The following is a 15,000-nucleotide window of genomic DNA, read 5'->3' on the forward strand; positions in this document are numbered from 1 at the left end:
AATGAGTATTGGTATTTCCAGATATATTACTCAAAAGAATCGACATAATACGCCTAGTCGATTGGAATTGCTAAAATTCTGTCCCTTTTGTTACAAACATACAATTCATGGGGAGATAAAGAAATAAATCGAACCGATCCGATCGCTTGTATGTCACCCTTCCAAGGAAGATTAAAAATGACATATTATATATATATATATATATATTTAAAGATAAACAAAACAAAATCCCCCATTGAAATAGGATTTTCGGGATAAGGAAGAAACAAATCATGGATAAATCCAAGCGACTCTATTTTAAATCCAAGCGATCTTTTCGTAGGCGTTTGCCCCCGATTGGCTCGGGGGATCGAATTGATTATAGAAACATGAGTTTAATTAGTCGATTTATTAGTGAACAAGGAAAGATATTATCTAGACGGGTGAATAGATTAAACTTAAAACAACAACGATTAATTACTATTGCTATAAAGCAAGCTCGTATTTTATCTTTGTTACCTTTTCTTAATAATGAGAAACAATTTGAAAGGGGTGAGTCGACCACCAGAACTACTGGTCTTAGAATCAAAAAGAAATAGGCTTACTCTTCACTTGAATCAAAATTCCAATACGAATTCAAAGGCGGATTGATATTTTGTTCGAAAAATTCGCGAATCCATATTTTATTGTCGTATTATCATAAGAAAAAAAGAATAAATCTTTTTTTATTAAACGTGTTGTTTGTTCATTTTGACGACTTTATTATTATATTTTATCATACTAATTTATATTCTACCTTCCCGGAGTTAATTCTCCAGTGAACTCCATTTTAAATTTAAAACATTCCGATGAATTCCTTCCAAATATACTTATTTTAGAATCTCATTGGAAATCATATAAAGGCAATTTCTATTTAATATAGCTATTTGCGCAAGTATTTTACGATTAAGAAGCAACTGCCTCTTGTACAGATTGTGTATTAATCTATTATAATTATAGTATATGCCTTTACCGCGAATTACTGCATTTATCCGAGTAATCCACAAACGACGAAAATCTCTCTTTTGCCTACCTCTATCCCGATAAGCCGAAAACAAAGCTCTTATTTTCTGTTGAGTAATAGTTCTAGTAAGTCTTGAATGAGCCCCTCGAAAGCTTGATGCAAATAAACGAATTTTTGTTCTACGTCTCCGAGCTATATATCCTCGTTTAATTCTGGTCATTGAATAAATGAAACTTCGATGAATAACTAATTGATTTCCTTTCTTTCAGTTATTCCTTTTCCCTTTCCTAGTTTATTAATAACAAAACGGATTCTTCCAATGTATAAACTAAAAACTCCAATGGCTTTTGCTACTATAACCTTCCCGACCACGATTTTTTCTTTTTTTCTGGGCATTTCACTGCGAAATAAGAAATTGTATTGATAGTGATACTAGATATTAAAAACTAGATATTAAAAAAAGCATATTAAATAAAAAAAGAAAAACAAAAAGTAGTAAATCTAAATGGATAAAAAAATCGTGGGTTCCATCGTTTCTATGGTTACTTTTTTAACGGCGAGGTCCCCTCTATACACCGGAGCCCCTTCTTTCATTTAATCAATGCTATTGTTAACTTGTACAGTTCACACTTTTTGGCTCTACCCATGAATTATCCAGTAATCAGTCTTTCACAATGAGATCTACCTATACAGTAACGATATTTAATTATGAAGATTAGCTGTGTAGCTGACCCTGTTAGTCCGTTGTTGCAAGAGTAAGGGCATAATCTTTCTGCCTTTTCATTTTAATAGTCTTTCCCCTGCTTAGTGGATAACCATTTGCTACCAATGGGAAATTCTTTTTCATCTTAAATTGAAAATTGAGACGGTTGGATTTATACCAATAGAAACCATAAAATTTGATACACAATAGAAGGATATCATAGATCCTTTTTAGATAGTGAATGGAGTTCTTCCATTTTATCCTATTTATTGGTACTGACCACTGATACTGGAAAAATTGGTTCTTTTCTTTTGTCCCAGTCCATGCTCTGAACGAGTCACACATACACCCTAGTACATGTTCCTCGTCGCTGAGGACATCCCCCAAGGGCGGGGGATTTCGTGACATTTCTGATTGGCTGTCTTGTCTTTCTAATAAGTTGTTTAATAGTTGGCATGTTGACTCGTATACATAATGAGTTGGTTTAGATCGATCCTAACCGGATGATTAGGCATTACTTCTATATTAATAGATATATTAAATATAAGAAGAGAAAATTGAAAATGGCATATTTGCGCGAAATCCCTGCTATTTTTTATTCTACCGCTATAACATCAACAATTCCATGAGCTTGGGCTTCTGTTGCTGACATAAAAACATCTCTTTCCATGTCTTCGGATACAACCCATAAGGGTTTGCCCGTTCTTTGTACATAAACCCTTGTGATGGTTTCGCGTAACTTCAACAGTTCTTCCGCTTCCAGGATAAATTCTCCCGTTTGTGCCTCATAAAAAGAACTAGCAGGCTGATGGATCATTACCCTGATTATATAACATAATAAATGGTTCTTCTATCTCGAAGATAAATCAAAGAGAAGAAATAAAATAAAGAATAATAATACGAAAAACAAGATAGAATTGAACAACCGTACAGGCATCTTTTTCGCATTGCATACGGCTCTACAATGGAATTCGCTTTTACCTCCCATCCAAGAAACAGAAAAAATAGGATCTATCAGACCAGACCCTGATTGGTAAATAATCCAATAACCATCCTTCCTTTTTTGAATTTTGAAAAAAAAAAAGATTTCTCATATCGAATTCAAAATGCCATGCTATTATTACTTAATAGTCATATTTCATATCGCGAAGGCATAGTCTTCTTTTTTCTCTCAAATACAAAACTCATTGGCGCCGAGCATGAGGGAATGCTAGACGTTTGGTAATTTCTCCTCCGACCAGAATAAAAGATCCCATTGAAGCGGCTAATCCCATGCATATTGTCTGTACATCTGGTCGTACAAATTGCATAGTATCATAAATAGCTACTCCGGGTATTACCCACCCTCCGGGAGAGTTCATAAACAAATACAGATCTTTGATATCATCCTCTATACTAAGATATACCATAAGACCAATAAGTTGATTCGAGATCTCGCTATCAACCTCTTGGCCTAAAAAAAGTAATCTTTCTCGATAAAGTCGGTTGATTAGGATAAAATTGTATCCTTAGGAACCGTACGCGCACCTTTTGATGCATACGGTTTACCAAAAATCGCGAAAAAAAAGAATCAATGTGTAGATTACAGCCCTCATCTTTTTTCATAGTGGGCTCCTTCTAACAAAGGGCTTTTTTCTTCTATTTTTCAAGAAAGATTAGTTTTGGTCTGTTTACTTTACCTATAAATAAAAAGAAATAGATAAAAGTAATCTACTAAACTTATCGAACGAACTTCTCATTGATTTATTGTTTCATCGAGATCGAATCCAAATCACGATGTCATTTTCTTGTTCCGGAATGGGCTTCTTCAATTTTTTTAGGTTTATGCTCTACTCCGAGTAAAGATCGGCCCGATTTTGATTTGCACATATAGGGCAAATGCCCCAATACCACGTGTTTTTGCTATGGCTTTTTTTTTTATTTATTTCATGTCTTCTGCCAAATATTCAATGTATTCGTTATATTACTCGATTGCTTAAACAGTTTGAGATCGCTCCTGTTTATAATATGATAAAAATAGATATATTACCAATTGGGTTTTTTCTAAACGGAGCCTGGATACTTCATTTTATTGGTCCAATTGAGCCAACTATAAATTATTCTAAACCATAAATTATTCTAATTGATAATATTAATCTGGATACCCCCTCCAAAAAACAAAATAAATATAATTGCACTTCACGCTCCAAATTTTTGATGATTCAATCAATCTTTCTTGGGCGAAAGAGAGGATATCTCGATCGGGGGAGAGAATGGGGAAATCCCATGTGACCCAATATATCTGACAAGTCGCACTATACGTCAACCCAAGATGCATCTTCCTCCCCGGGACTTCGAAAAGGTACTTTTGGAACACCAATAGGCATTAAATGAAAGAAAAAAAGAATTAAGTACTATATCTTACTTTGATGTGGAAGCGTAAAAATGGGTTTATTGTCTTAATAAGATTAGCCTTTATCATAGTTTATCCAAAAATTGAATAAGTTCATAAAATAAAAAAAAAAAGAAGACAGAATGACTATGACTAAAGAAGAAAATTTTTAAGAATGGGTCTTTTGAATGATATGAACAAATATGTATGCTTTCACTCATAGAAAATGAAAGCGGGATCCCGCCCCCCTACCATTGCGTATTGGTACTTATCGGGTATAGAATAGATCTGCTTCTGTTTGTTCCTACAAACAGAACTCTTCCATTATTACTAATATAATAGAACAAATCTTAATCCTTTCCTCGAGATAATCTACTGAAAAGGGGAGGTCCATAGCATAGTTTTTTCCAATGCAATAAAGTTACATAGTGTCTATTTTTCGTTGATAAAGGGGTATTTCCATGGGTTTGCCTTGGTATCGTGTTCATACCGTCGTATTGAATGATCCGGGTCGTTTGCTTTCTGTCCATATAATGCATACAGCTCTAGTTGCTGGTTGGGCCGGTTCGATGGCTCTATATGAATTAGCGGTTTTTGATCCCTCTGACCCTGTTCTTGATCCAATGTGGAGACAGGGTATGTTTGTTATACCTTTCATGACTCGTTTAGGAATAACCAATTCATGGGGCGGTTGGAGTATCACAGGAGGGACTATAACGAATCCGGGTATTTGGAGTTACGAAGGTGTGGCCGGTGCACATATTGTGTTTTCTGGCTTGTGCTTTTTGGCAGCTATTTGGCATTGGGTGTATTGGGATCTAGAAATATTTTGTGATGAACGCACGGGAAAACCTTCTTTGGATTTACCTAAGATTTTTGGAATTCATTTATTTCTTTCAGGACTGGCTTGTTTTGGGTTTGGCGCATTTCATGTAACGGGGTTGTATGGTCCTGGAATATGGGTGTCCGATCCTTATGGACTAACCGGAAGGGTACAATCTGTAAATCCAGCGTGGGGTGTGGAAGGTTTTGATCCTTTTGTTCCGGGAGGAATAGCCTCTCATCATATTGCAGCAGGGACATTGGGCATATTAGCAGGTCTATTCCATCTTAGTGTCCGTCCGCCCCAACGTCTATACAAAGGATTACGTATGGGAAATATTGAAACCGTCCTTTCCAGTAGTATCGCTGCTGTTTTTTTTGCCGCTTTTGTTGTTGCTGGAACTATGTGGTATGGTTCAGCAACTACCCCGATTGAATTATTTGGTCCCACTCGTTATCAATGGGATCAGGGATACTTCCAGCAAGAAATATATCGAAGAGTTGGTGCTGGGCTAGCCGAAAATCAAAGTTTATCAGAAGCTTGGTCTAAAATTCCTGAAAAATTAGCTTTTTATGATTACATCGGCAATAATCCGGCAAAGGGGGGATTATTCAGAGCGGGCTCAATGGACAACGGGGATGGAATAGCTGTTGGTTGGTTAGGACACCCTATCTTTAGAGATAAAGAAGGGCGTGAACTTTTTGTACGTCGTATGCCTACTTTTTTTGAAACATTTCCGGTTGTTTTGGTAGACGGAGATGGAATTGTTAGAGCCGATGTTCCTTTTAGAAGGGCAGAATCGAAGTATAGTGTCGAACAAGTAGGTGTAACTGTGGAGTTCTATGGCGGCGAACTGAATGGAGTCAGTTATAGTGATCCTGCTACTGTGAAAAAAGATGCTAGACGTGCTCAATTGGGAGAAATTTTTGAATTAGATCGCGCTACTTTGAAATCCGATGGTGTTTTTCGTAGCAGTCCAAGGGGTTGGTTTACTTTTGGACATGCTTCGTTTGCTCTGCTCTTCTTCTTCGGACACATTTGGCATGGTGCTAGAACCTTGTTCAGAGATGTTTTTGCCGGTATTGACCCGGATTTGGATGCTCAAGTAGAATTTGGAGCATTCCAAAAATAAATATGGATTGAAAGGATTCAAAGAGGCCTGTAGAGAAAAAACATTTATCCAAAAGATTTATTCATTACTACTACATAAAGCACTACATTACATAAACAACCACATATGCCTTTACTAGAGCTTTAAAAGCATTATGCTAACTACATGAATTATTTAAAAAACATAAAGAAGTCAAAGGATAGGCCTTAACAAGTAGACAGAAGATAAAGTCACTACTTTTTTTAATTTCTTCTAGTGGTTTTCCCGGTCACCGAGGGTGACAGCCCGCACAATGAGTGCTTGCTGCTCCTCCTGCAGCACTTGCAGCCTCCTCTGCTTTTCCCTTATGTTCTCTCTGGCAGCGCCAATGCGTTCTTCTGCCTCTGCAGGAGCTCTTGCTCTAACATTTCTCAAAAGGAGGTTTAGCACTCTACGACGCTCTTGGATTTCATTTTGGAGTTGCCCCATTTCGGCAGCAATTGCAGAAAGCCTGTTTGTAACAGCCATAGCCATACGTGCTATTACTCAATTTCTTTGATTTGAATTTGATGAAGACACTTATCGAGCCTCCATTTATAGAGTGGTAGAGGAATCTCGCCATGCGTCACGAATTAGATGGCAGGCACAATTCTTACTAGTTCTCCGCACTACTTTTCTGCAGTTGAAGACTATCATGCCTTTTTAATGAAAAACTGGCTGGCTCTGGCTACCTTGCGGAGCAAACAAAATCTCCCCAAATCACACTGCCTGTATGAACAAACAAACTTTGCACAACCAGCTTACGTAGAAAAGATTCCATGCCAATAGACTCGTGACATCCATGTACTGAGTCGTCAAATGAGCCACGTTAAGAAAGCCCAAGCTTATACGCATTGGCCCACAGGGTGTCCCAAGAGGGCCCGAATGAAAGACCCAAGCTTACATGAACCATCAAAGAAAGTCCAACAAATGAAGACTTGGGCCTGTCAAGCCTGCTTTCCTCGATGGAAGCCCACAGAAGGGCCAAAACACAACAAGCCTACCCATCATCAAAGCAAGCCCAAGCCCATGCAAGAAGGACCTCATTGTCATGGAAGCCCTTTCCTTACTCCTCAATATAGTCTATGAGAACGTTTTTCTGACCAACTCTCATGGCTTTAGGAGGGGGCGGGCCCCTAAGCTAGCTCTCGCCTTCTTCAGGATTTGCTCCTAAATTCCAGCTATGATCGACCTTTCGAATGAATGAAGTTAGAAGCTAAGGGCTTTGGTCGAGTGCTTTGCCAATCATTCTTCTATGTACGATAGTCATAAGGCAGGGGAAAGAAAGGCAGCTAGGAAGACAAGCTAATCCGAAAGGGCCAGCCCGAGCCAAGGACTAACAAGAAAGAGGAGAGACCGAGATGTGATTGCATACCTACCCGGTGCCTGAGTACATGTGCAAGCACAGCAAAGCCCGTTTTTCTTAATTTAGTCAAAAACGAGACTTTCACAGGTCCGATAGGAGCTCATCGAACTGAACTTGTAGAGTGAGACCTGTGCTCGATATGGTTCATTTCAGTGCTTTTTCTCTCGGTATGCTTCACCACATCCCTGTACTCACCTTGGTACGGTTCTTCGCTCGGCGCTTAGCTCATTTTTTTACCCCGGATATCAAACCTTAGGGCATTACTCAGAGAAAGACAAAACCAAACTAAACAAACAAGCTCGGCTGGCTCATCAATGGTTCGCAGGAGGAGTAGAGTGATTAGCGGGAATTGGAGATTGCTCGTTCGCTAAAGTCCTGTCTGCCTGCCCGTTGATTCAGTACGTTCCTATCCCCTTGGGAAGTTTGATCCATCTTCCTCACCTCTAATGGTTGGTATTGAGCAGCCAGGTGGGGGTTAGAATGGGATCTATCTCATTCCATCGTATATGACATGCACGTTGACCCCCTTTCCAGGTCCACGAATGTAAATCTGTTATGCTTTTTCCATGACGACTGACTCCCCTCTAAAGAATGAAAGAAGGATCAAAGCATCCCGAATGAGCTTTCTCGAACGGATAAAGAAAAGAGTGATTTGAATAGTCAATAAGATCGAGTAATTCAAAGAAAGAGAGAATAAGGAATGTGTCTTCAACCACCTTCGAGATCCTTCAACGTAATGTCGCTTCCCGACTTCTTTCTTCCGGCCTACCCCCGCCCTCTGAGGAAGAAAGGGGAGCTGCCTGTAAGAAGTCCTCTCTTCCCGCCCTTTTAAAATTAAGTAGTAGAGTCTGGCCTTTCCTTCGAGTCTTCCTATTATCTATTAGTATTAGTAAGTAGTTTATCCTCTGCTTAGGGCACACTACTCTTTATAGAGTGAGAGTGACCTCAGAGAGAGAGCCATTCTTGGACAAAATACCGACATTGACTTTATGTGACTGACAAAACTCACATAGATTTCTTGCAAGACAGGATTTCTCGTTACTCAGCACACTGTCCTCAAAGTCTAGTTGTTAATTTGATTAGGAAAACCTATGAAAAGTTAACCGGATATCCCCGATTTGTAATTACTATACTACCACCTATGCTCCTGACCTACTAAGCGCTAAGCGTACCTAGATTAATCTACTTTCAGGCATAGCTCCCGATGGTGTTCATTCTATTTCTTTTTCAACTGAATTAGAAAGGTTGCGAAGCAAAGCTCAAGGCGCGCCATAGACTGATGAGTCATAGGATGGATCGGCTTCAACGGGAATTCTTGCCCGACCAAGAGTGCATTCTGTCTTTACCTTGGAGTTTAGAGCTCTGTCCCCGGATTCACTGATTCAAGGGGATGTACATAAGAGTACAAGGAAAACAATAAATTCCAATGCCCTACTCTAAATGGCCTTTGAATCGTGAAAAAGTGCTTTATAAGAGTTGCTGTCAGCAGTGAAGGGTTCGTGCGTCTTTCGTTTTCAATTGTTGTACCGATTCTTTCCTGAGAGTGCGCTAAGAGTGGAGTCATTCCTTGTCCCTATTCCTAGTAGTGCCTCTGGACGCCAGCCTTCCTTCTAGTAGAAAGGCGTTTACTGTCCCTACTTTCATCTTCCCTGAATTCCACTCAAGGACACCTGTAACAAAGGGTAGGGGTTTAAACCAAAAAAAAGAATGGGATGACTAGATTTCTTTAGTGGTCGTAGACCTACTGGGAATCGAGAAAAAAAGGCTCAAGGCAGTCAAGTTGTTCTGAACGAATCTTTCTTTCAGAACCTCTTATTTCAGGAGCCGCTAGCCCTACTTTATACAGCCGGGCGGGGCCCCCTACCTTCCCCTCTAGCCGAACTAGCTGTGCACTACCTTCAGAATGTGCCATTTTGTCTCCCATCCGGCTCACTCTCTTCTTCAGGGGCGAAAAAAGATATATGTTTGCAGAGGAGGCACAGGCCTGCCATTAGAGTGATGAGCCAGGTTTGCCTATCTATTCGCTATCTATTATTCGTTTAGCGCAAGAGGAGCTTTCTAGAAAGTGGGTTTAGGAATCCCTACACTCCGATATTCTGTTAATGAAGAAACAGTAGTTGTATTTATTTAAGATTCTATTTATAACAATTCTACTCGGTAAACTCTATTTAGTCTATCGAAGAAAAAAGAAGAAACTATGGCGGCTCAACCTCGCCGGTAAGAAGCAAAGCTGAGGACAGCGCTAAGTGAGTAAACTACCCAGCACCTGCAGAAAGGGGGAGTTGATCCAACTAAAACGGCAGTGGCTAACAAGCGAGCAAGTAAAACTACCTCATTCACTCACACAAGATATAACCAAAATATATGAACCTGCGGGAAAGTGCCCGACTAGCACAAGGACGAAAGCAGCTAACGCATGAAAAACACATGAAAGTCAAGAGGCGCCGGTGTCTCGTAGGTGAACACCCTTGGTGCGGGGCTCGCCTCTCTCTCCTAATCAAAACAAGGATCTCTATTCCGGTTCTGAAAGAAATGAATGGAGATGAAGAGAAGAGAAATCTACCTAGCGCATTCGGTCGATATTACATAGAATGCTATAAACCTTAAAAGAGAGATGCCAAAGGCCGGGCGACTAACTCAGCTGAAAGTGAAAGAAGAGGACTCCCACCTTAAAACCGAACAGGTCGAGGCAGGGAACGCTCGAAAGCACACTGCTGATGGCAAAGCCAAGCCCAGGAAGTTTCCCGTCTATCTTTAAGGAAATGCCCGAAAATCTAACAATCAAAGTTAAGAAACCCGCATGAATTGGCATCTTTCCCTGCTTTCTTGGCTGACCTTTGCGGATCCAACTCCTCTCTGAGGAAGAGAACTTTGGCCGGGGCTGCTAGCGATAGCCACAGTTCCTTTTCCTGTTGCTGATGCGAGTCGTGTAATAGGTGAATCAATTCCAGACCGCTCTCTTCTATCAGCAGGGAGGGACACAGCTCGGAGCGGATGGTTGGTGTATCCCATTTTTATTTTTTAGCAATTTAACTATCAGAGGACTAAAGGAAAAAGCCCGGTCCCTCATAAATCTCTCTTTTTACGTGGTTTCGGCCTATGGGGGACACCATTCGAAGACTTGAACACAACGAGTTTATTAGAATAGATGCCAGTAGCTTCGTAGAATGGGCCAATGCCTGACTCATGAACTCCGTCACTTTGATAGGCTTGGTTAGAGGGGCTACTCTAGGCTTCGCTAAATCGCCTAGTCCACCATAATAATAATAATAGTACCAATCTTTCCACCTAAACAGGAGAGGGGTGGAAACTCTGCTAATAGAAACACTTTTTTGGTCATACGATACCTGCAAAACGAAAAAGCCCTAATTCCAGACCCCGTATTTTAGAGCGGATAGCCCATCAAATACCTGTCACTTTGAGCTTGACTCCCGTGGAGGCATATGCTGCAACGACAACTTCGTACCTATTTAGTTCGGAATATCCCGATGAAACGGAGTTGGGATAATTTCTATACGAATATAAAAAAGCGAAAGCTTGCTCTACTCTACCATGTTATCAATCATTGGCGCCAGTTCCATCAGAATATCCTATAAAGGAAAAAACAGAATCAGAGCTCTCATTCGAAGAAGAAAAAGCGGCCCTTCCCCTTCTGGTAGTAGTTTATTTTCATGGATACTATGCGCTATCCGATCTCGATGAAGCCAATGGGTTAGCAATGATCCTATCAATTGACTAGTTCTGTTTTGGGACTTCTCCTGAAGAATGACCAATCGAACCGACCTTATCAAAGTAGTGATCTCTTGGCATAGCTGAAACTCGATGTCAGAAAGCACGTTCCTCGCGCAGAAGCCCGAACTCTTGGACGAAGGTCAGATTCAGCGAACGGAAGGGTAGGTTAGCTTTCCTTGCTTTCTCTCAAAAATGGAATCCTCTGATGAACCACCGATTGCTTGGTTGCCCACATGAGGAATGCTTACCGATTAGTAGATTAGAAGCATAGTCCTGACTTTCCTGAAAGCTTAGTAAGGAAGTCAACTGATTGACCTAACCCTTCTCTTCTTCCCGGAACGAAGCGGTTCGGATAGTGGAATTCAATTCGCAAGGACACAGAGGGCCCTAAGATCGTAAGATTGGTATCCCATGCATCTAAGCCCATTTCATTCTTCTGAGAGCAGAAAGAGTCTCTACAGTTGGTTCGAATCAAAGAAATACCCGGTCAGTCTAACTTGAGCTTCGACGGGTATGGTGTTGCAGTCGTTTTCTAGCGCTCCGCCACCCACAATGGCTTTTAATCCAGATCGTGAGAAAGGATCTGTTGACCGGGCGGAATATGAATGGTGGGAATGCCTCTTATTCGAGGTGCCTAAAGGGACCAGAGGACCGACGTTACCTTTCATCATTCGGGCTTGAAACTGACTTCTTTCGGATCTCTAGAAAGATACGGATTTTAGGATCCTCTATATCATATAGGGTGAACCGAGGCTGTATAATACCAATACCTTAGATTAACCAAAGAGGCACGGAAAGCTAGAGCATCCTTTTTATTTATTAGACCGCTGTAAGTCCACTTAAGGCCCAGTCCGATACGAAGGAACCAAGCCATTCGAGATCTGTCGCAGAGACCGCTCCCTCAACGTAGCGTAGAAGAAAGGGCTGAAACGGAACCCTTTTTCCAATGCAAGGCACTGAGCACAGCGAAGTGTGCGACCGAGAACTTTCTTAAAAAGTGCCAGACTTTATCGGGTAGCTGGAATACTAATCAGTGCGGAGCTGTCATTGATCACTGGGTTGGCCCCCGGCTGTAGAAAGTCGGGTTAGTGACTCCATTCATTCCAATACACACGGAGAAGAGCAAAGAATCCATGGTGTAAAACAATCCCTGTTTGATTGAAAAAAATGCATTCTTTTTAATGGCTAGCTAATGTGCGGCTTTTCCTTTTCATTCGAACGAAAAGCTTGGTTGAGGCTAGATAAAAGTCGTCGGTTTGCTGTGTAACAGGCGAAAAAGAAAGGCATGTCCCTAAAAAAGTGAAGCTGTTCGTGTGACGGTGTATACTGAACATTATCCCATGTGCACAGGCTGGATGGACCTAAGAGGTCGCGGAGGAGCTGTTATAGCTGCGGGTAGCGGCCTTTTAGCCGTACTTTATGAGGAGGCGCAGCCGGACACAGAGGCTTAGGCTCATTCTATTCAAAGAGCATGGTAAAATAGACAGACTTTCTCAATAGGGAGAACCATATAAGGTGAAATGCACTCCATCATTAGGCACCGAAGGTGTGGATACGCCCGTGGAACCCTAAAGTTGTGGTACATGTTTCAGAGCCTCGCCCCGCTCTTCCTGTGTCTCTTTTCGGATCTTCGTAACGAAACTCACACTTCGCAATTGTTAATTGCTTCTCAAGGGAAAGAGAAGAGCTTTTAAGCCACGTTGAGAATGGGTGGTGGTTCAGGGTAAGAAAGCCTAAGAAGCATTCCCTGTAAGCGGCGAGTGCCCATAGAAGAGCTTTCCTTGTGCGAGACATCCCCTGTGAATGAGTTAGATGAGCATCTCCTACTTCTCTTTTTCTTTTCTTATTTCATATGTCGGCGAATCGTAAAATTCCAATGTCGGAAAATCGTAAAAAGACTCTTTACCTTTGTTCGACCTCTGGGAATCGAGAAAAAAAAAAAAGTCTCAAGGCAGTCAAGCCCTATCTAAGTAAAGCTACGGCTCCTTGGTGGGAATGAAAAGGTGGTACCCCTATCACAACAAGGCAAGTTCAGTTGACGGACCCCTTTTTTACCGGGGGCGTAATCGTTTTTTTAGTAAAAAAGCTTATGCACGTAGAAGAGTCTTATAGCCCAGTTGAACAAAGAAAAGTAGGCCTGTCAAGAAGACAAGCTCCAAGCACAACCTCGCTCTGATACATTCCCAAATTTCTTGCAGATCTTGATTTGCAGCTGCAGGGAGGGACCCTCTGGAATTAGAAAGTATGTCTGCAACTTTTGCATTTTTGAAAGGGAATACAAAGGCTTGGACTTACGATGAGATGCCTGGTTTAAGTACTGATCTAGTATGTCATGTCATTCTTTACATATATATAAGATTAGTTGGTTCTCGTCCTTCAGAGACTACAAGTGTAATAGGGTCTCTGGATTGATTGATTTCTGCTGGCACTGGAGCTTCTCCTGCTGGTAGGCATTTCTCGCTAATGGTCTAACGGCTGAAGGGTGAATCGCCTTAGCTGTGCCTTAGCTGCGCGATCTTCTGTCTTATACTAGTCCGCTAAAGATGGATTTCTAAAGCCCACGGACCTTGACTAGTAGTTATGGCGCTACGGTATACTTCCCGTGCCCGAAAGCAAGGCGCTTCAATTCACGCGCTAGAACTGAGAGAGAGTACGCTCCGAAGACCTTTCTTACGTAGTTGGTTGGAGCCACTATTTCTGGCAAGGTTTACTCACTGTAAGTTTTTGATTGTTATTCCACACTTATGGTTACATGATGAGATCATCTTATCATCTCTTTGTGCGTGCGAAATGCTTCTATCTTCATGATCCTAGGTGGCTAGTTGTACAATATCTTTATTTATCCACTATTGGAATAGCTCTTTGGTTGGATGTTCAGTCTGATCGTCGAGCTAGACCGGCAGGACGAAAAGATCGAGTTGCCTTGCCTGAAAGAAAGACCGGGCGTGAAGAAAGAGCCCGATTTCATAGGCGGGGGCATAGGGCAGGAATAGGAGAAAGGTTTCGAAATCCTATTACATCCAGTACCGTCAATGATTTGAGCAAGACGAACTAGCTTCATTTTCAGGGAGGAAGGCTTTTTGCCAAAGACAAGATGATCCCGCTTCCCCCTCCAATTGAATAGCTGCAAAAAGAGACTCACCTTCTTACCCTTTTCGGGAACTCACTGGCCGAGTTACACCCTTGTGTGAGACGAGACCCCCATGCTGCTTGGTAGCGAGTCTTCGCCGAATATGAATGCCTAAGCCCTCTAGTGGTGAGGACTATACTCGGAGTATACATATTAGCCCTTTTAGAGGCTACCTTAACAACTAATTTATTCTCGGCGGAAATCCCCCGATAAATGAGACCTCCGCTGTGATTGATGCCCGGCCTTAATAAGCGCCCAGTCTCTCTCAGGACTATTTCCCCTCATTTCATGCCCCTAAGTCTACCTACCGCCCAGCGGATATACCTTCTTTAAAGCCTGTGTGTGTGTTACTCTCTCTCTCTGGCGTTTATGGACTGACGGGGCTATTTTGTTGCCGAGTCGAAGCAAGCGCCTGAACTCGAACACGATTCCGGTATGAGATTGGTGTTTTTCGGGTATTATTCTCAGGTATTCTATTTATTACGAAACAGTGATTTACCAACGGCTTTTTGCCAGTTATTGATTGACTCTACTCGTAGTATCTTAATCTTCGCCATCTTCTTCATCTCCGATTTAAAAATCTTCTGCATCTTAGTCTGTCTCTGCTTTGGATGCTTTTGTGGATGCTTCGGAGCTTCATCAGTGGGTGCGCCAGTGGGCTTCCCTAGTGGATGTGTTATCCATTTGAATGGAATAATAGAAAGGTGTCTGGTTGCGTATCAAAGATATAATGACTTGCCGTTTCAAAACGTTGAAAAAACCTG

Source organism: Corylus avellana, unplaced genomic scaffold, assembly GCF_965113065.1.
Source record: "Corylus avellana unplaced genomic scaffold, dhCorAvel1.hap1.2 HAP1_SCAFFOLD_25, whole genome shotgun sequence".
Lineage (NCBI taxonomy): Eukaryota > Viridiplantae > Streptophyta > Magnoliopsida > Fagales > Betulaceae > Corylus > Corylus avellana.